This window comes from Eubalaena glacialis, chromosome 6 (genome assembly GCF_028564815.1).
Source record: "Eubalaena glacialis isolate mEubGla1 chromosome 6, mEubGla1.1.hap2.+ XY, whole genome shotgun sequence".
Taxonomy (NCBI): Eukaryota; Metazoa; Chordata; class Mammalia; order Artiodactyla; family Balaenidae; genus Eubalaena; species Eubalaena glacialis.
The window spans coordinates 9,532,616-9,555,737 of record NC_083721.1 but is presented as its reverse complement, the minus strand read 5'-3'; the positions used below and the strand labels follow the sequence as shown (position 1 = coordinate 9,555,737).

At 39.6% G+C, this 23,122-nt stretch overlaps 1 long non-coding RNA gene across 1 annotated transcript in view; it reads right to left on the bottom strand.

The window, feature by feature from the left end:
* The window catches only part of LOC133093139 (uncharacterized), a 156,137-nt gene that overhangs the window by 32,097 nt on the left and 100,918 nt on the right, over positions 1-23,122 (bottom strand). The window contains exon 2 of the long non-coding RNA XR_009701241.1: positions 22,964-23,014. This is a non-coding gene — a long non-coding RNA (uncharacterized LOC133093139). The remainder of the gene's footprint in view (positions 1-22,963; positions 23,015-23,122) is intronic.

Below are 23,122 nucleotides of genomic sequence, written 5' to 3'. Positions count from 1 at the left end.
AAGGGCATCATTATAGTCGAGATTGCCTCAAAGGTAGAACAGATGCCAGCACAGAGAAAAGGGGTCAGACGTGTGGAGCTGAAAGGGGGCTTCCACTCCACTGAGCAGAGCCTTGAACCACACCTGAGGAGGCTGAACTTGGAAGCCAGGACACCCTGGTTGCACTCGCTCTTGCCCATCCTTGGATAGATATGAAAATACCAATGATTAGTCCTGACGTGTAGAGGTTTTGCAGAAAGGAGGCTGCACAGTTTTAGGCTCCCTGTTTAATGACTGATATGTATGCTATGTGATCTTTTCTGCTGTGAGGAGGGAGTTATTTCTGTGAGGGGGAAGTTATTTCAGGATCGCAGATATGCTCAGGGGTGCTAGCAAAAGGACTGAAATAAGTCATTCATAAGATTCCATGGAAGAATTTACCAGAGGAATTCATGAAAAATGTTAAATTGATGTGTCACACCTAGAATGAACCTCTTTGCTCTTTATGTTTCCCCACTGCTCAGAGAACCTCCCTGGAGAGGTTGATCCCTCCCAGTTGACCCCTCTTGCTTCAGGAGGTCATATGACTTATGCAGAGGGGGATCCAGAACTCCAATCACCTAAACCATGAAAGCAATGGCTTGGTCTCAAAGGAAAGGCCAGGAAATCAGAATGACAAGGAAATCCTGGTTTGCACTAAGGAGAGAGATGCAGTGGAATAAAACTTGCCATATTAACTGAGGGTTTCCCTGGTGTCTCCTTGTATGCATAGCAATGTTCCCTGGCCTTTGCCAACTCAGAGTCAGTGAGAAGCAGCCGTTGAGTCAGGGAAGGGACTTTATAGCAGAATAAGGAGAAAAAAGGGAAGTTTTTGGAATATGACTTCGAACATGGCTTTCCTTATTCAGAATCTACAGACTTTGCTTTTCCAGAGGCCACACTTTTGAGCTTGCATTGCCCACATCCTAAATGCTTCAGGAAATAAAGGCTGGTTGGTTTGTTGTTATGGGTCCCAAACACAGAAATCAGTTCATCATGACCCTCCCCTGTTGGGAAACTGTATCACTAACATCAGTGCATGCAAAGCCCCTCTCAGGTTCATCTCTTCCCTTTGATCCATCACCCCCCCACTCCATCCCCTAGTTCCCTGTAGGTAATGTACTCTGAAGTACTGGCTTAGCCCTGAATACGCATGTGTCCTTTTAAAATATGCAGAGCCATTGTGTGTGTGTTTTTAATTAATTAATAACAAATTCATTAAGTTATTACTACTAATAATAAATCATCTACCCATGTTGTCATGTGTACATCTATTTTGTGGTTTCTCTCTGCTACTACACATAAAAAAAGCTCAAGACCTAAAGTTTAAGCAATAAACAAGAGATAAGAAAAAATGATGAGGTAGATCGTGCTGCTCCAGACAAGAGAAAGCATCTCTGGGCTGGGAAGAGGGAAGACAGACTTAAAGGTGAAGAAAACGGTTGAGACATCAATGGGGGTCCAGAAAGGGAAGCTCTTTGCCCTGACTCCCAGACCAAGATCTGGGGGTTCAACAAGAGAACCCAAGGTAGATCCAGATAATCCAAGAGGCCCTTTTCTAGGTAGAGTTCATGGAAAAGAAGCAAGACCCCAAAGTTTTCTCATGCCCAACTCAGGACAACAATCAGAGAATTGTCTGCATGGTCTGCTTACAAACCCCGGAGCCCTGGTGCTGCAGCACCATGCAAGCCCAGTGGGACTTTGGCCTCTCCCGTGAGCATGGGGCGAACCTGGGGCTTGAGCCAGCCTTGTGGGCCAGATGGGGCTGATATGGCATCAAACTCCCGACAATGACACTTGCCTGATGGCCTCGTGCCCATAGTATCTTGGATCTCCCTAAGCCGCCAGGATAAGGATGAAACCTCAAGAAAAGGGGGAAAGACTTTGAATTAACAGAAATTTAGTTTCTACTATCCATCTACCAAAAAAATTGATGGGTAGCTAAATGCCTACAAAGGGGAAAAATAGAAACGTCTTGAATTATATCTATGTTTGCTCTTCAAATTGCTCTTTACCAAATTCCAGTGATCTTTAACTTGGTAGCATCTCCTTAAAATGGAGGAAAGAAACATAAAATAGACCATTTGCAAATTAAAATAAATAAAATAGGGATGACTTTGTGCACTTGTTGAGTAGATTTACGGAATTCATTATCCCCAGGATGGAGGAGAGCTGTGAGGTCATGCACAGCTGACAGAACCATAAAGGATTATTGAAAAGGTTTTTGTTAGGATGTTCTTTGTCCCAAGGCTGATATCATATCTTCCAAGATAGACTTGACCTTGCTCCACAGCCATAATTCTGTTTTATTCTGAAGGAGTTGGTTCTAAACAGAGATCCAGGAGATTCCAGATCCATCATAGTTAATGAATCACCTGAGACCAACCTTACAAGGAGAAATATTTCTTGAGCATCATAGATCAAGTCAGCGTCACCTAAGAAGAATATTATTCCAAAAAACTCCCCCCACTCTCTCCCACCACAAAGTAATCTAACAGGCTTTCCCTAAAGAGTGCTCCAACCAGGAGTCACATGCTCTGGAAGCAGCCCATTCTGCCGATCCGGGCTCCTCCAGTGCCCTGTTTCTCTTCTGCTTCAGATCACTTTGCCAGACAAATGTTTATGCACGCTTAATTCCAGCAAAGACCACAACCAATAAAGGGGACCCCCGGTGGCATCCCGAGAGAGCACCTAGTATTCAGATTTGCTTTTTTGACGGTAACTACATTGCTCACAAAATATTTAGTCAAACCATGGGATATTTGTTCAAGTCAAAAATTTTTTTGAATGGCCATGAAGTCCATCCACTTTTATGCCTATGTCTTAGTAAAACCTAACTGTCCTTATTTGTTTAAGTCAGTTAAAGTAACAAATCTGAGAACAAGCTATTCACTATGCCTTAGGCAATGAATAGGATGTCATTTTTATTCAGTACTCTTATCCTAGTCTCTTTTAAAAAGAAATGCTTCTAAAACTAATATTTACTTTTTCCCCCAGAAATACTTTAATTGGCTTTGTGAAATCAATGGTTCCCTCAATAATTGATAAAAGAATGTCTCTTTTCCCTGTCCTGGCAATATCTTGGTTTAAATAACAGGACAGATAATTCTTTCACAAATATGAAAAACAGATTTTCGGAAACAAGCTTATTTTATTAAGCCATGTTATTTAATTTTATCTGACATTTGCAAGTCATTTTTGCTAGTAAGCACTCTACATTAATACCTTGAGTTCACATAGAGTTTAACAATATGAATTTCCTATCAGAGGAAAGTACAATATATGTTTGGCAGAAGCCAAGTTCATGAAGAATTAACAGTCATCAGATCCCAAAGGGAAACAAATTATCTTCACTCCTCTCTTGCCAGCAGTCGAGCATTTAATTTGCACTTTTAAAATCCTGCCTGTTATCCCAGATTCAGGAATGAGAGCAGTGGTAACTCCTTTGCACATCCATGTCTAACCATATAAAATCCAAACATCTATAGGCGACCAGTTGCCACTGAGGTAGAAAAAGCATATCAACTTCAAATAATTTTCATATTAAGAATATCTGGAATGAACCACAGAGAATAAGTTATTTTTATATGCTTAAAAGATGTGACAGAAACCAACCTCAATTTACAAATTAAATGGATTCTTGAAAAGTTGTGTTAAATGAAAATTGGTCACTGAATCTTACTTTTCCACTGACCTGTGTTTTAAAACATATAAAATATGGCTCAGAGTTTTAAAATGCAGAAACCAAACAGTAATACAAATAGCAAATATTGAACAACAATAAATCTTTAAGGGGAAAAAGTGTTCTTTCTTCCTATAAATAACACATATGAAAATACACTGTTCTCTGTACTCCAATAAAATTAAAATACTAAAAAAAAAAAGAAAATACACTGTTATGAGCAGACCTTCAAACCTCCATCATTCTCTGGGTCTTCAGAAACACTGTTTAATCTGCAAAGAACCACACTTATCTGGAAAGCTCCTACTCAGAAAAGTTCTAAAAGTTCAGCTCAAAAAGCACCACATTTATATAACTAGCCTTCCTTGCTCTGTAATCCCTGAGAAAAAAAAATATCTACACAGTTCTGTGAGCCCTGAGGCAGAATTAGGGTACCTCTTTCCTCTCCCAACACCAAAGCATTCTTCCTGCATAGCCTTGGAGACCAATTGTCATCATTCTTGAGAACCCAGATCACCCACTGGACCCTGTGCTCCCTGCAGAGGGGACACAATGCACCTTCGGGGTTCCAGTGCCTACATCAGCACCTGGCACTTCATTGGTGCTAAGCAAGACTTTGAAATGAATGAGCAAAGAAATGAAAGAATTAATGAATTTAAAAGGGTATTTTGTTTTTTTTGGCTTATTGTTTGTTTGTTTAAATACATCTTTTTTCCTTTAACATCTTTATTGGAGTATAATTGCTTTACAATGTTGTATTATTTTCTGCTGTATAACAAAGTGCACCAGCTATAAGTATACATATATCCCCATATCCCCTCCCTCTTGAGTCTCCCTCCCACCCTCCCCATCCCACCCCTCTAGGTCATCGCAAAGTACCAAGCTGATCTCCCTGTGCTATGCTGCTGCTTCCCACTAACTATCTATTTTACATTTGGTAGTATATACATGTCGATGCTACTCTCACTTCACCCCAGCTTCCCCCTCCCGGCTGTGTCCTCAAGTCCATTCTCTATGTCTACATCTTAATTCCTGCCCTGCCACTAGGTTCATCAGTACCATTTTTTTTTTTTAGATTCCATATGTATGTGTCAGCATACAGTATTTGTTTTTCTCTTTCTGACTTACTCTGTACGACAGACTCTAGGTCCATCCACCTCACTACAAATAACTCAGTTTCATTTCTTTTTATGGCTGAGTAATATTCCATTGTATGTATGTGCCACATCTTCTTTATCCATTCATCTGTCGATGGACACTTAGGTTGGTTCCATGTCCTGGCTATTGTAAATAGTGCTGCAATGAACATTGTGGTACATGTGTCTTTTTGAATTATGGTTTTCTCAGGGTATATGCCCAGTAGTGGGATCGCTGGATCATATGGTAGTTCTATTTTTAGTTTTTTAAGGAACCTCCATACTGTTCTCCATGGTGGCTGTATCCATTTACATTCCCACCAACAGGGCAGGAGGGCTCCCTTTTCACCACACTAAAAGGGTATTTTGAATTCTTAAAAACCTAACACAAGGGACCTCCCTGGTGGTCCAGTGGTTAAGACTTCGCCTTCCAATGCAGGGAGTGTGGGTTTGATCCCTGGTTGGGGAGCTAAGATCCCACATGCCTCACAGCCAAAATCAATCAATCAATCAATCAAACAAACAGAAGCAATATTGTAACAAATTCAAGGAAGACTTTAAAAAAAATGGTTAAGATGGTAAATTAAAAAAAAAAACTAACACAAATACTGCCTAGCTTGACCCCTATGGTTCAGAAATGCTTTCAATTATCGGGTCCCTTATATCTCCTGTTGTCAATACATGGGGTAATTTTAGTTTGGTTGCTCTTAAAAAAAAAAACCCTGTGCTCTCTGATTTCAGAAATTAGGATCAACAGACTTCTTAGAACCTGATGTGCTCATCTGTTCATAACAGAGTGACTCAGCAATACACTGGAGCCCAGGATACTTCACTTAATGATGTCTTAATTAGCAGACTCTTTAAACTGCTATCCTGAGCTGACTAACAAGTATTACCAGAGTTTACAGAGCAGGAACAGTTTTGAATCTGAAGGAAAAAACAAGGTTACCCATTTAAAGTACTTGTTACATCCACACAGCAGATAGTAGAGAAATGCAAAGAAGAGTACACAGTCAAGGGCCAACACGTTTTCACAAGCTGGCCATGCAATGACTGCATCGCATACTTGCACTGGTGGGAATCTCTCCCTGAGGACTTCGGAGAGCTGTCTGGGTGAACGGCTGAGCACACACCGACTTTTAGAGTCTCCCTGAGAAAGCGCTTCAACACCTACAGCACTATGATCAATACCTTCATCTCCACAATCCTCGGGGAGTGCAGGGAATATTGAGATGTCAAAAGACTGACAGGCGGGCTTCCTTGGTGGCGCAGTGGTTGAGAATCCACCTGCCAATGCAGGGGACACGGGTTCGAGCCCTGGTCCGGGAAGATCCCACATGCCACGGAGCAACTAGGCCCGTGAGCCACAACTACTGAGCCTGCGCGTCTGGAGCCTGTGCTCCGCAACAAGAGAGGCCGCGATAGTGAGAGGCCCGCACACCGCGATGAAGAGTGGCCCCCGCTTGCCACAACTAGAGAAAGCCCTCGCACAGAAACGAAGACCCAACACAGCCAAAAATAAATAAATAAATAAATAATTAAAAGACTGACAGGCAACTCCCAAGGCAATAGAAATAAAAGCAAAAATAAACAATTGGGACCTAATCAAACTTATAAGCCTTTGCACAGCAAAGAAAGCCATAAACAAAACAAAAAGACAACCTGCAGACTGGGAGAAAATATTTGCAAGTGATGTAACTGACAAGGGCTTAATTTCCAAAACACACAAACAGCTCATACAACTCAATAACAGTAAAAAAAACTGAATCAAAAAATGGGCAGAAGACCTCAATACACATTTCTCCAAAGAAGACATACAGATGGCCAATAGGCATATGGAAAGATGCTCAACATCGCTAATTATCAGAGAAATGCAACTCAAAACTATTGATACAATGAGGTATCACCTCACTCCAGTCAAAATGGCCATCATTAAAAAGTCCACAAACAATAAATGCTGGAGAGGGTATGGAGAAAAGAGAACCCTCCTACACTGCTGGTAGGAATGTAAATTGATGCAGCCTCTATGGAAAATAGTATGGAAGCTCCTCAAAAAACTAAAAATAGAGTTACCATATGATCCAGCAATCCCACTCCTGGGCATATATCCAGAAAAGATGAAAACTCTAATTTGAAAAGATACATGCACCCCAATGTTCATAGCAGCACTATTTACAACAGCCAAGACATGAAAGCAACTTAAATGTCCATCAACAGATGAATGGATAAAGAAGATGTATGTATGTGTGTGTGTGTGTGTGTGTGTGTGTATATATATACACACAACGGAATACTACTCAACCAGAAAAAAAGCACGAAATAATGCCATTTGCAGCAACATGGATGGACCTAGAGATTATCATACTAAGTGAAGTAAGCCAGACAGAGAAAGACAATTATCATATGGTATCACTTGTACGTGGAATCTAAAATATGATACAAATGAACCTATTTACAAAACAGAAGCAGACTCACAGACATAGAAAACAAACTTATGGTTACCAAAGGGGAAAAGTGGGGGCAGGGAGGGATAAATTAGGAGTTTGGGATTAGCAGATACAAACTACTATATGTAAAACAGGTAAACAACAAAGACCTACTGTATAGCACAGGGAACTATATTCAATATCTAGTAATAACCTATAATGAAAAAGAATATATATATATATATAACTGAATCACTTTGCTAGATGCCTGAAACTAACACAATATTGTGAATCAACCTTACTTCAATTAAAATAAAATTAAATTAAATTAAAAATGGTATACAAGATACACACACAAAAAAAAAGACAGACAAGTGATTGTAAGGCAGAGCATCAAGTCAGAGGCAATGGCTAAAACCAACCAAGGAAAATGACCCACAGTGTTTTTCTGCAGGCTTGAGTCATGGAAAATTAAAGGTCATTTTAAGCTACACTGGGTATTGATGGAAGTGCAACCAAAATGACAACAGAAGCCTCAATGTTTTCCACAGATAAAGTGAAGAGAAGGCCAAACTGGAAATAAATTACCAGTGGACCTCACTAAGGGGTGGGGAGTTGGAAAATTATCTAATGAATATTAGATGGCAGGAAGAGAAGATACTTTTCCTCTTGCATATTTTAGTTTGTTAATTATGAACCTAAAAGCTTGATAACCTAGAATCCATATTCCACCTGCTGATTCTTCAGCCTACAAAAAGACTTCTTAATTATCAAAGATTCTGGAAGCTTCTTAATGCAACCACCATGACCTGTAAAGAAGCAAGTCACAGATTGGCTTGAACTGAAACCTCAAGAAGCTGTAATGTAAGGTTTGCATATGGAATAGTAAGGTGTTGAAAGCTCTTGATGTCAGTGGGTGCCCTTGTATTTGAAGGTATTTAAACCTTCCATGGTCAGTTGAGCATACTACCAAAGCCCAATATTCCTCTAATACTTCTTGAGTAACTATGTGACAAAATTTGCTTACAGAATTCACCTCAATAAATCTTCAGACTTCTTAATTCAGTAGAATTAAAGATTCTATTATTTTTTCTCCTTACATTTTGCTTCTATAGTTAGTCATATTTTGCTATCAATCTATTTCCATTTCTCCAAATTGTTGTCAAGTTCTGTAATGTTTACTATTACCAAGAGCTGTTGCCACTTCTTAATAACAAGATCCAGATTTTGAAAATCTGAAAAGTTAATGATATTTGCAGAAGTGCTCAACAAGGTGGGTACAAACATGTTTATGGTTGCTTTTCATTTCGCATTATTCCATTGTTCTAGCTAATGCACAGAACTAAGAACTGATATAAGCAACTAAATTTTGAATCTGTGATTTCTAACTATCTCTAACAAACTCCTCAAGAGAAAGAAATTAAGACTTTCATACAAAATAAGCATCCCTGTTTATACATATATATAAACAGGTGTTGTGGGAAGCAAATAAAGTTGAGTACAATTTAAATAACATATCCCTCATGATGGGAGGACTCCCAGAGAGGGACATATTAAAAAGTCCTTAATTATACCTCACCTTTAGACATGCTCATACCCTTCATCAGTTTATTTCTAGTATTTCAAGCATGCCCCTTAATAGCTTGTTTGCTCTTCACACATGAATACACAATTCACATGCTTAAAAATAATGCATGCCCAAAGCTAATTCACCACAAAATTTTCCATTTTTCCTCCAATTTTATGAATTTTTTTAAAACCTACACTTCTTATCACAGTTATCACAGGTATTTGGGTTCTGATATTTTCCACTGATTTTTCTAAATTAAGGCCAAAATTCTAGAGCTATTCAAACAATTATACAAACACTGCCTTTCAGTCAAAGATAGCAAAGTGGCCAAAGTTGAATGAGTCTAAACAAAGGAAACACCACACACACGGCTCCTTTGGCAGCTGAAGCGCGACGTGTGCCTTAGAATCATCAAGATCTCCAAGTGTGAATACATTTCAACTCAGAGGCCACGTGTACACCCACAAGACATTAGGAAACAGTGACCCAGATCTCTGGTCCTTTCTGTACTGTGGCCAAGCTGGGATAGTTTCACTTCCTCACAAAGACCACGCCCCCTCAAATTCCGGCTTTCACACAAGCAGTTTCCACAGCCTAGAATATCCTTTCCCCACCCATATTCTCCAATTTCCATCCAGCTTATTACTACTCTCAGTTTAAACGTAGCCATCCTTGAACCTCCAGGTCAGACTCTATCTGTCCTCCAGGGTCACTCTGCCCTTGGAGCTTGGCAACACTCCTCAGGCCTGTAATGATGTTTGGTGGTCATTTTCCTTGTATGACTCTATACACGCAGTCTGGAAACCTGTCTCTTCTGTTTGGTCCTATATTCTCATTGCCTGGCACACGGTACACCCCTGCCAAGTCTCCACTGAACTGGATTAAATCAAGTTAAATGACAAGCTTCGTAAACACAATTTGTTTCCTGAATGAGATCTTTCTTTTTGTCATGTTTAGGTAGGAGGGAGACAGAGAGATACAAAGAGAGGGAAAAAAAGAGAGAGAGAAAGAGCAAGATTCATCTCTCCATCACGTAAAACAAGGCCATTGAACCATGAAGGCTATTTACGTGGCATCCCAATGGGACAAGTTTTCCTTCTTACAAATAGGTCTCCAAGGGCCAAACAAAGCAAACCAAGTCTGTACTTTGGCCTGACATCTGCGGTGTTTTCATCCTCACCCATTTCTTTGTACCAATGGAGATCTGATCTCTGTGTGTAGTGGCAATGACTCTCTTTGATCTTCTGTGTTGACCACATGTTCCCCCAAAGCCAAGGAAACAATTGTGTCTTCAGCTGAGAACTGCAAAGTTGATTCAAATATAAAACATAAAGCTCATATTCCAAAATGAGACCAAAAGGAGTCTTATAGTTCTAGGTTTCAGAGAAGAGGTGATATAACAATGATCCCACATCCTTAATTCCCAGTTACCACCAATGGCACCACCAGCAGCTCCCAGATACACAGAAGAAGCAACCAGAACTACAGGCAGGGAATCACACATACTTTCTCTTAAACAAAAAAAGGAAGCCCACTTGGGAAACAATCAGTCTTGGCCAAGGAGAAATCAAAAAGGAGGGGTGATAAAAGAAACAGAAGCTTGCTTCTAAGATAATAGTATTAACAATGAGCTTTTAAACAAATACAAAAAAAAAAATACATAGTTCAGCAAGTTCTCTTTCATCAAAAGTGCTCTAGTCATATTCAACTTGAGATTGCTCTCAAGTCTCTGGAGCTTGGCTCTTTGCCTCCTGTTAGGGGCCACTGTTACCTGAGTTACCAGTAGGTACGGGAATACCAACAAACCCCTGCCTCAATGTGCTTTCATAAAGCAATACAGAAACAATTTTTGGCTTTGCTGCAAATGTGCATAATGGAAAGCAAATATTATTAAAAAGACAATCATTTTTAGTGATTAAAATAATCCAAGGCAGAAAAAATTTCTCCCATAAGTTTCAAAGTTCTCATTTATCATCGTTTTGCCTCAAGAAGCCAGAGTAATTTTATTTTTCCTGACTTCTATTAAAAAGATCAATACATATGATTCCAAAGAGTCTCGGCTCATGAAAAGATGGAGCAGGCCTGTAATCACATATGAAAGTATTGGTTGTCATTAGCAGAAAGATTGATCTGAAAAGACAGCAGACCCAGAGTGAAAGGACTTAAAATTTTCCACTGGGCATCCCAGCAACTTTCACCTTCCAGATAATTGAATACAGATAACAGATTACCATATTAGAGGAAAGAATTGGATTGGGGATATTCAGTAGATACCCACTTTAGCAAAGCAATACCAAATTTCTCAATAATGATTTTTGTTTGATGCAAGAACATTAATGCAGCCTGACAGTACAAAGGCATAGTCCAAAGCGCATTGAAGCCAAAATTGTTGGATCAGATTTTTATACAGTTACCTGTGGCATCAGAGGTTGTAATGAATGCACGTGTTCAGTTGGCTGTTAAAAAAACCAAGTTAAGGAACATATTCAGGCAAATGTCATGGCCTTATTCCATGAATAGAGCTTCTTTCAGCTTTCTTCAGTGAATTATTGTTATGACCCTTAGTGGTGATTGTATAAAACTCACAAGAACTGAACTCATGGGCATGCAAAGGGTTTTCTTCACTGCATAGCTGTCCTTTCCTGAAACCCACTTACAGTGCAGTAAAAATGCTAGCTATAAAATAAGTTGGAATTTTTATAGGACCTTGGCAGGGCATAGTGAATTTGGAAATTCAGGGTTTTGGTCCAAGGACACTAAACTGGAGGTCAAGGTTTTCCATACCTTCATCCTCATTCTACATATGTACAATATTGACACCCCTGAGGATGGTGTTCCCAAGCTCCAGAATTGATAGATAAGATGTTTTTTAAGACATCTGAATATTTCACCACCCTTCAATCCCTTTACTTACTTAGCTGCCAGCAAATACCTGGACATCTCACAGGAATCAGATCTGTTCATAATAATTAACCATTGATCATTTTCATAATGACCTAAAAGCTGATCCTGGAGAAAGATATCAATGTCCATCCCTTATAACAATCATCTTGACAGTGTAAGTGGGCATTGCATTTGTGTTAAAAACCATTGTTTGTTATGGACTTCAACAGAGTTTGCGAGACATTTTATGTTGTGTGTTCCTCTATTACTCTTCTATGAATTCCTAAATGCTGTCATTATCTAAATTTTCCACAAAAATCACATTGTCATGGCATCCACTAGACACTTCAGTGCACACAAAGCAAAACTGTTTTCCTCCATGTCTAAACTAAAAAAAACGCAAACACTTGTTTTTATAAAAATACCAGAAAATGTTCACGCTTTTGGAATTTCCTGTAATAATAGTATCAGGAGTAAATTCCTTTAAATACAGAGGACGGGAATAAGACCAGCCAGGAATTATTTTTAGTTTTTCAAACTTAGTAAATTCTTTTCCATTCTCAGCTGAAAGATTTTTTTTTCTTGCAACTAAGAAAACATCTCCATTTTACTAGTGAAGTCAGTATTTAAAAAAAAAAAAAAGGAGAAATACTGTTTTTCCCATTTGTGCTTCATACAGGATTCTGTGTAAATATATGTGTACACATTTATATTTCATGCTCGTAGTAAGGTCACATTTTTTAAGCCAATTCTCTTGTCAAGAAAACTAAAGTAAGGATCACTCAAGGGCACTGTTACTTTAAAAATGGAGCATGATGGCTCTCCAAGACTGGAGTGGGCTATGGAAATTGCCCATCTTTGTCCTGATGAAGGTTTCTCTGACAATGACCCTTGAGTCATGAGACATCACAAGGGACAGATTGCCTATGACAGCAATGAATGTATGAATGCTCAGTGACAGGCCCACATACTGCCAGGTCTCCATCCCTCCCCTGCCCTTCCCTGTTTTGCTGATGCCTTGATGAAAGAGCTACGATATGATGCCCTGGATTGACATGCTCTCAAGGGAGATGACAATATAGCCTGTGTGATGCTCCAAGGCACACACTGAGCTCTGATTTGTACTGGGCTGTGCTAATTACAATGTGTGTGAGTTGTATCTCATTCCTGTCCTCTGTGTACAATGTGATAAACAAAAAGTTGCTGAGGCATGAAACACGAAATAAATAGGGCCTCAAACACCCTACCTTTCCAAACACCATGGAAATTATAGTATATTTTTTTAACAGAAAAGACAAAATGAGAAAAAAGCTATAATGTAACTCTATTAGTCAGAGCTCTCCAGAGAAACAGAATAGGAGAGACAGAGACAGAGATTGATTTATTAACTATAAGGAATTGGCTCATGTGATTATGGAGGGAGACAAGCTCCAAGATTTTCAAGGTAAGTCAGCAAGCTGGAGAGTCAGTGGTATATAGTTCTGGTCCAAGTGCAAAGGTCAGAGAACCAGGAGAGCTGATGTGTGGTTCTACTCTGGAAGCCGGCAGGCTCGAGACCCAGAAAAACCAAAGTTTCAGTTCAAGTGCAAAGGCAGGTAAAAGCCCAGCTCAAATGACACTGGGCAGGAGGAGTTCCCTCTTAACCAAGCAGAGGGTCAGCATTTTTGCTCTATTCAGGCCTTCAACTGATTGGATGCATTCCACAGAGGGAGGGCAATCTGTTTTACTCTGTCTACTGATTTAAGTGCTAATCTCATACAAAAACACCCTCACAAAACACCCAGAATAATGTTTGACCAAATATCTGGGTACCCTATGACCCAGTCAAATTGACATATAAAATTAACCATCACAATAACCTTGTCAAATGCTAACCAAATACACTTTGTTTTTTTATCTTAATACAAGTGATAATATAACTTCTGTTCATCCCTTTTTTTGTGATGATTCTTTTTGGCCGTTTGGTTTAAATATTTCTCTGCATGTCAAAAAGCAGGCAATAGATAGGTAGTAAAATTGCACTGAAAATTCATTTCCCTCAGCTAAAGCAAACTCAAGGAACATTTATTTAATAAAATGGAGAATCAATAAAATTATAATTTTAAGTCAGAGTCAATGCCAAGTTGTTCTGTAAAGAAATTTGATAGGAATCCATGTTCTTTTCTTTGTTAGGAAAAATAATATTAAAAGTAGAATTAATTTAATGATCATCATACTCATTGGTATAGTGGTGATAAGAAACATGCATCCAGCTTCTATTCCTTTGAAACTGCATTTTCCAATTCTTTAAGGACCTTGCTACTCAAAGGGGGTTCCACAGAGAGGCAGCATCTCCATCACTTAGGAGTTTGTTTAAAACACAGATTCCAGACCCCACACCAGGAATATTAGATCAGAATATCTGGGGGTGGAGCCTGGGTATTTGCATTTTAAGAAGTTCTCCAGCACCATAACATTTGAGAATCCCCACATTAAACAATGCTTTATCCAGTTCACAAAAATCACATACACCACAGATTAAACCTCAACCAGAGAAACTTAGTTCTATCATCCAGTTGAAGCCTGTTGAACTCCAATTCATTCAACAATGGAGAATTCTATGTTTAACTGTGTTTGCTCATTCCCTCTAAATTTAAATCCTAAGAGAATATCAAGATAATACAGTATTAAAATGTAATAGTAAATTTGATATTTAAATACTAAATGAAAGTTAATATTAAAATATTATGTTTGCTTTGCATTTCACTCTACCATCTTGGCATAAATAGACAGCCCTCAGAAGACATTTCAAATTGCCAACATTTCTCTAATTTGTCATATTTTCAATTAAAATTTAGGCACAGACAACACATATGATCAAGGTCTTGACTATGAACCTGAGTATCGAAAACCACTGGTTTAGAGCAGTTGGCCTATTTATTGTGGAACATCTTTTAATTCTGCCATCCAAGTCCTATCTTAGAAAAAGATACTAGTTCAGTTATAGCTTTTAATCAGCCCAGATCCCCTCTTTGCAATGAGAATATTAAAAGAAGCCAAATTTTGAAATAGTGGAGTTTACCTTCTCTTTCCCCAACCTGAGTTCCCAATGTCTCCTTATTGCCCACACTACACAGCAATAATTCCCCACCAAGACATTCATTGCCTACATGCTGACCTTTGCTGCCCTTGATGACCCTCTCATATGGTGGTCTCTCCACAAGTCCATCCTCACTAACCAAGATGTTCTATACCATTTCCCACTCTCAAAAGACCTGATACCAACTACTTATCTGTCCAAAATCCCTTTGGGATAATAAGAATGAGCAATAATTTGGCATGGTGTCAGGTTATGATTTGGTGCAAAGACGAACTTTGAGCTATAGAACCAGAGTTCAAGACCTAGCTATGGTTATATAACCTTGAGGAAGGTTTTAGTCTCAAATAACTCAAAATTTAATAAGGCAAACAAGACAGTTCAACAAAAATACAGTTGACTGCCAAATGCCCAAGAAATGTACAATAAGCCAGGGGAATCAAGAACAGGAGAGCTCATATCCAGCTGGACATGAGCTTCAGACATAGTTTCTCAGAGGAAGCCACCCCTGGTTCACAGTAAACTCATCTTTTTCTGGGGTCACACTTGAAACAAAATAGATATACCCAAAACTGCTCCATCTAGATATAAGAACTGGGTCCATGCAAACTCACATCATATTGGTTTTTCTCTTGGCTCTAAGCAGAGTGAGGCTCATCATGTGACCATACTGGAGTCATTCTGACATAAGTAGCCATAGACAAGAACTGTCATCATGGTCCTTTGAAACTAGTCTTGTAACATCTCAAGATATGTGTGAGGGGTATATGCATGTGAGTAGATGGGGACAAGTGTATATGCAGGATTACATACGATTTTTGCCTCAAGCTAACTAGATAGCTTTCCTGTCTATCAGTAAATAAGGGCATATTGAGTATTTGTTATGGGTCAAGCCCCATGATGAGGATGTGGCTGCAAACACAGAGCCAGTCCCTGCCCTTCAGGAGCTTAGAGTCAAAATGACCATAGAGACATTTACAAATAATGACCAGTGTAGACTAAAATATAGTTGCAAGTTTAAGACTAAAATTTACACAGCTTCCAGACAGTGATTCCTCTTCTTTGCTACAGTTCTATGACCTGCTGTTACAATGAAGAGGATTATGACTCTTGTCCTCATATTGAGTGGTGTGGCCAATGCCTGTCTTGGTTCCATGAAGACAGCCCTGTCTCTTCAGCATGGAGTCCTCACTTATTCCATGGAACCATTCTATTAAGCAGTGGTTCTTAGCCTACAAGGATCACCTGGGGGGCTAAAGTGCAGATACCTGGCCTCACCCAGAAATTCTGATTCAGACTCTGGCTGGGATAGTCTAATTGTATTTGAAAATCCCACCTGAGTGGTTCTAAAGCAAACAGGTATGTGAACTGCCCTGTGACCTAGAGGTGAATGAACTAAAAACTCCAATTTTCCTTAACTAGACAAATTGAGAACATAATTCAATTGATATGCTACATCCACTTCAGAATGTTTCAAAAACATGCACAAATATCCACATACCTTCTCTTGCCCCCAAAAGACACTAAGACGCAAACTATTCTGAAAATAGAAGAAAGTTAACAATCCTAAGATTTGAATTCTTTGTAAAGAGCTGTGTTAGTATATAACTTCAATACATGCTCCAGACTAACAAAAAGGATTATTCATCTATCATTTAATTTTTTTAAATATTCATTGGTAAATCTCTCTTTTGGGCAGCATGAATAAATACCTAAAGGTAAGAAATATGCCAAACCAAAAACTAAATTCTGACAACAATTCATGACAGAAATAAAATCAGCTCCAAAATCTGAGATAAACCACAGATAAAAGAGAGGTTTTTCACTGTGACCTTCAAATCAATTCTTTGGTTTTCTTTTATCATTTTGGTTTTCTTTTACAACTGGAAAAATGACTGTATTTTCACTAAATCTAATTTTTCTCTTTCACATAACATCGATTTAAAGGCAATGTTATCAATAGGAACTTCCAAAGCCATAATTCTGTTGAGACCAAGATACACAGTTTATGAGCAAAGATCAGCAAATTATTTTAGAAAAAGACATCAAGGCTTGGGATAAGCCCAGAATGATGTGAAATGAGGAGGGCAGGCAGGAAGAGTAAGAATAGGAAAGATGTATTCTTCAAAATTCTACTGAGGTTTTTTTTTTAATTCATAAAAGGGTAACTTTATGGAAAAACTTTGCAAAGAAATTAATGATAATAAAACAGCTGAACAGCACGGCAGGCATTGAAAGACTTGAAAATGAATGAATGAATAAATGCACGAACAAATAAGAAATTGAATCAACGAACTGTTGTGCAAATCCCTTGGGGCCTGATACAGTGAGCTGTGTTAGGAAAACAGGTTGAATAAAATATAGTCCATGTCTCTAAGGCACTCACCACCTAGCCAACAAAGTCACAGACATCTATCTCTACAACTAGGCATAATACAGAAAGATGTGTGATACACCAGTCTTATGAAACAGTGATTCAGGAACAATGAAGGTAGCGTGATGAATTCTCCTGGGGACTGTAATCAGGGTGGCCTTACGGGGAGATGAGTGTTTTGCAGACTTTGGGTCTCAGCAAGTCTCCGGGTGAAGGCATCACTAGCTTGAGACAGTCTAATTTGTGCGGAGTTTCCCCTTGGGTCCTCTGCTTGACTCTCATTACACACTTCACGTGCACATGTTCAGCTACTATCTGTATGCTTATGACTCCCAAAACTATGTCTTCAGACAAAAACCTCCTGCCTGGGTTTCAGAATCACATCCAAATTGCCTCCTGAATAACCTACAGACTCCTCAAATTCATTATATCTAAATCTAAACACTTTAACTTTTCCCCCCTCTCTACCCTCAACCCCCTCCTCTCCTATTTGCTTTCTCAATGAAAGATGTAGCCACTCATAGCCTGAGACAGAAATTATGCATAATCCCAGATTCTCCCCCTCCCTACATCCCAGTCACTAAGTCCTGCCGCTTCCACTTAAAAATCTCACCCTCCTCTCATTCTTCCACAGCCATAGTCTTAGCTGATACTCTTATCATGTTTTACCTTGTATCCATGTCTCTATTTTTATTCCCTTCCAGTTCATCCTCCACTGCCAGAGGGATGGACTGTAGCTGATAGTGACTTTGTTTTTCTGATTAATATCTTCCAGTGGTGCCTCAGCACTTCAGGGTAAATCCCACATTCCTCATGAACTGGGTCCTCTCACCTTACCATCCTTTTCCCCACTGCCCCCAACAGGTACTCAGAGCTCTGACCATATGGCACTTCATCCTGTGCCTTGACCTAGACTGTTTTCTCTGGCCTTAGCATCCTTACCTTCCCTTTAACTGACCACCTTCCCTGCCTGTCTAGCTTCTGCTCAGCCCAGTGACCTTTCCCCTTCCTTTGGGAGGCATCTCTGATCCTCATCTCTGATCCTCTGGCCCCTAGCTCCCTGTGCCAGTCTCTAGTGGAGGGCTTCCACACTCGTTGGTATTGGCTGGAATATTTGTCTACATCCCCCAAGCTGACTGTGGAAGTTTGAGGGCAGGACTTTGTTCTGTTCATCTTTATATCCCTCAAGTCTAGCACGAAGCTCATCACATAAGAAAAATGCAACTATTTGCAAATTATCTTAATTAACTAAAACCTTTCTCTGAGCTTCATAATTGTTGACATTCAAGAATGAATAGTTGAAAACCTCAGAAAGCATATGACTAGTAAACAAACTTTCCTTCTCAAAAATAAACTGCCAACAACAAAAACTACATCTTCAAGTTATGCAAGTATATTAAAAAAAAACTGATTGGATATTGAAAATTTGGGTCAACCAGTTGTTTTCTTCTAAATTGTGCCAAATAACTGATCTGGTAGTTATTATTGTTTAAACCATTATATTATCTGACACTTTCGAGACAGTTGAGTTAGTGGGGCAGTTGCTTAAGTTTCACGTAGGTTCAATCTGTGTGACGTGTTAGCAGATTTCACTGAGTTGCTGCAACTCAATCCCTCAAGCGCTTTTTTGAGCATCTACTTTACGATTGGCATAGATGCTATACCTATGCTTCTCCAAGTTATCCCACGGACCACCTTCATCTAAATAACCTGAGGGTCTTGTTAAAATGCAGATCCTTACACTCCATGCAAGAAGTCTTAAACCAGATACCCTAGAAGCAGTGTCTGCTTCATCTTTAAAAAGTCCACCCTATAAATATTTATTCAAACCAAAGTTTCAGAGCCATTGGTCTACACTTTGGACAGTCCAACAGAAAGTGGAAGAAAAGGATGAGGGAGTGGAGGGATGAGGGAGTGAGGGAGGTCAATTGGGAAGAGAGGGCAATATATTAAGATATAGGGTCAGCTGCTGTAACAAGGAGACCCAAGATAAGAAGAGTTTGTTTCTGTTTCACATAATGGTCTGAGTATAGGCAGTCCAGGGCTCATGTGAAGGCATCAAGGCATCAGGGACCCAGGATTCTTCTACCTTGGTGCCTTGTCATTCTGAGAGTCTTTCTCTCATCTACATGGTCTAAGATGGTTCATTACCTCACCCTCTTTCCAATAAGGTGAGACGGAAAGGAAAAGCGTGCCTCCCCTTAAAGGCACAAGCCAGAAGGTGCACTCACAACACCTGTTTATGTTCCAGGACATACCCATGTAGCTTCATCCAACTACAAAGGAGACTGAGAAGTGAATTGGGGTGGGAAGAAGTTCATGTACCCCACTAAAAATTGTTCTATAAGAATTGAGTAAAGGGGAAATAGATAATGAGGTCAACTTGCAATTTCTGTCACCTAAGAAAAAGATGAAGAGGAGAGAGGGGTTAAGAGCTGGAGAGGAGGTGGAAGGGAAGGAAAAACCATAAAACCAATTGTCAATTCTCCAAAACACTCTCCATCCTCCAAACCCCAACCCCCATCCAAATACATGTACTTAGAGCCTGGTGTTCCTGATTTTCTGAGCTTCTTTAATCAAGATAGTTGTATTCACTTTCATTCATACCCCTCTAGCCTTGGCCTTAGACATTGACTTTGCTTGACAATAATCTTCTGCCAATGTTTCCAATATCACTGGCATAATGGGCTACAGGCACAAGCTGCTTATCCAGGTTCTCTGCTTTATATTAAAAGTCATGGGCTTGGGCTTCCCTGGTGGTGCAGTGGTTAAGAATCCGCCTGCCAATGCACGGGACACGGGTTCAAGCCCTGGTCCGGGAAGATCCCACATGCCGCAGAGCAACTAAGCCCGTGCGCCACAACTACTGAGCCTGTGCTCTAGAGCCCGCGAGCCACAACTACTGAGCCCACGTGCCACAACTACTGAAGCTTGTGCGCCTAGAGCCTGTGCTCCGCAACAAGAGAAGCCGCCACAATGAGAAGCCCGCGCGCCGCAATGAAGAGTAGCCCCTGCTCGCCGCAACTAGAGAAAGCCCGTGCACAGCAACAAAGACCCAATGCAGCCAAAGATAAATAAAATAAATAAATTTATTAAAAAAAAAAAAAGTCATGGGCTTGCGGATGAATTCTAAGCAGCACCATTTCCTCGCTTTTGATTAAAGATGGCACTGTTTGATCAGTCCAAACACGGCACTCTTTCTCTCTGAATAGTGCCCCTGAAATTGGGCCATGCTGTGACCCTTGTGCTTGCTGAATTGAATTTCCAAGTGAATATTCGTCTCAGCTTTCACGTGGAAACCGCACTTTGGTTTGTAGTCCGGCTGCTGGAGAAACTCTAAAACGTGAAGGGACAGGCAGCTTTGGTGTTATTCCTACACTCAGGGTATCTTTCCCGCGGAGTAAGAACTGCCGTGGCCTCGGGCCCAGAATGCTGACCTGCGAAGAACAGCACCTCCAGCCTTTCAGGAGCCTAAGATGAACTGCGTGACACCCATTCCATAGATCAGACAGCAGGTCAGATCTTACTGCTTTTGTACAACAGCCATTATGTGATTTACGGAGCAAAGAATGGATACAATACAATCCTCAGAGTACGTTACAAAGTTAGAGGGTATTTCTAAGCATGAAAATATGCAACATTTCAGGAGGTAATGTCATAAAAAGAGGCATCAGACCAATAGATCACTGTCTCCATTCAACTGTAATTGCTAAAAATACTTTTAGCTCTCATTTCTGAGAGTGAGAAACTCTAGAAGTTACATTCACATTTTTAGGAGGCCATATGTAACCTAACTTTTCCAAAACTGAACTTGAATATAATCTAGTTAGAATTACATCCCCCAGGACATTTCAGTATAGATTCAGATTCACAAAGCAAAGGAAAAGATAATGTGGTTTTATTCCAAAGCACAGGCTTAAACACATGGCAACACTCATCATTCTCAAAATTCCCAATTGCTTCATTTGCTCCCAATCGTCAAGTGGCTTCTATCAGAAAATTACATGCAGTCAGAAAATTACAGGAGGCCTGCTTCTTAGGGAGTAATGATCCATTCATCTGATAATTTGCTAAGTGCTTACTCTTTCTACTTGTCATTTTTCCCTTCTTGGTTAGCACATCATGCAAATTGTGACAAGAGATAAAGAAATGGAAACACTCGTAGAAAAACAGGCAAAATAAGGACAAAAAAAGTAAGATACAAAATGTCTTTAAAAATAAACTTAATATTTTTAAAACTGCCTTTCATGAAAAACACTAGCGGAGAAATTTAAATGTACTAGTGTAGCCCCTCAGACACTGATTTTCAGATGGTGACGCCATATGGCCCCCATCACTGGAATTGAAACCACTGAACATGGATGCTGGGGACATCCAAGGACAACTCCAAGTAGCCATCTGGCTGTGGACAAATCCACTCTGTCTCCAGAGACTTCTGTAAGATTCCAACCTGGTCTTTAAATGTGTGTATATAAGCAACACTGATCTGCAGGCTATTGTTTTATAGGTGAATCCTTGCATTTCATTGTTCTGAGGTTGATATTCTCATTGGTTAGCTATTCTTGCCAGTTTTTACTTTCTTGTTGGTCACTTTTCAGTGTTCACCAGAACCTGGGGCAATAGCAGTGGAAACCAAGGAGCTGCCCTGCATTACCCTGTTGCTATGCCTGCTACAACGTGGTGATGAGAAGGCTGGAACTGAAAGCCAAGGAGACTTTCCACTACGAAATGCAAGATAAGCATAGGGATGGCCTCATGTGCCTGGGGAATGTAGCCAATTCTAATATGTCCACAAAGCATCCATGCCAGGTGATCTCAAGTTGTGAAAACCAGGCAGATTTTTACTGTGCTTAATGTATTATAATAGCCAGGATTTTAAATATGTCAGCTCTTTTTGGTGTGATTTAATACAGCTTACTTGAAAGGAAAAATAAAAAAAATCTGTATGAACAGTTTCCAGCCATCGGCTCTAATTTCCCACGACGGCCCATGACAAGGAACTCGCAACACTATGGAACAGACTTGACTGGATCAGAAAAGGGCTGATTGGAATTTGTGCTCCCTCTTCTTTTCCTCCTCACTCTTTCTCAACATTCCTAAGAAACATATCCAATTTTCAGGCCAAGCAGGATGGCAAAAATGACATTTACACTGGATGGCATCTAAAAATATTTTATACCAATTTCAACATTCTAGGAGAATAACTGTACAATATTCCAATATTAACAGAAGAAAGGAAACATTTCTTCAAAGATGGCCATCTGCTCATGCTCTATGTATTTCCTGTCTTGGATGAAATTTTTCCATTTTTCTCATGAAACCAGTTAGTTATAAACCTGGAAAGTCATCTGACATTGCGTTTTAATGAATTTCTCTATTTCTCTTTTGAATTCTTTGGGAAGAAGAGAGTACAGCACAGAGAAATATTCACTCTGTAGGATATACGATCAGGAAAGCAAGCCCATGATCTATTCACTGTTGAGTGCCTAGCTCATTACCTGGCACATGACAATTGCTTAATAAATTTTTTGCTGTGTGTTAAATGACTCTTTCCAATGGGTAAGTCACTGTTTTTCTGCCACTCCCCAATGCTCAAGGCTCTAACAAAGATCTTTTTAAAGATACCATGATTTTTATTCTAGAGTTTTCCATCACAACTTTTCTTCTTCTCACTAGTAGCTTTCTCTTATACACCCAAAGGTCAGCTGTCTCTTGAACCCAAAGTTTCAGCTTAATTACGGAACACAAGGGCTTTGAAGTCAGACAGACATGTTCAACCACGTGGTTCTCCCACTTACCTAGTGTGGTTCATCAAACTGCTTAATTTCTCTGAGTCTCATTTTCCCCACCTGTAAAGCATTAAAATTATTTCAGAAGGTTATCTATAGATTAAATGAAATAATATGTATAAGACAGCAAAGTGCCTCACACACAATAGCCTATTTATGATGACTACT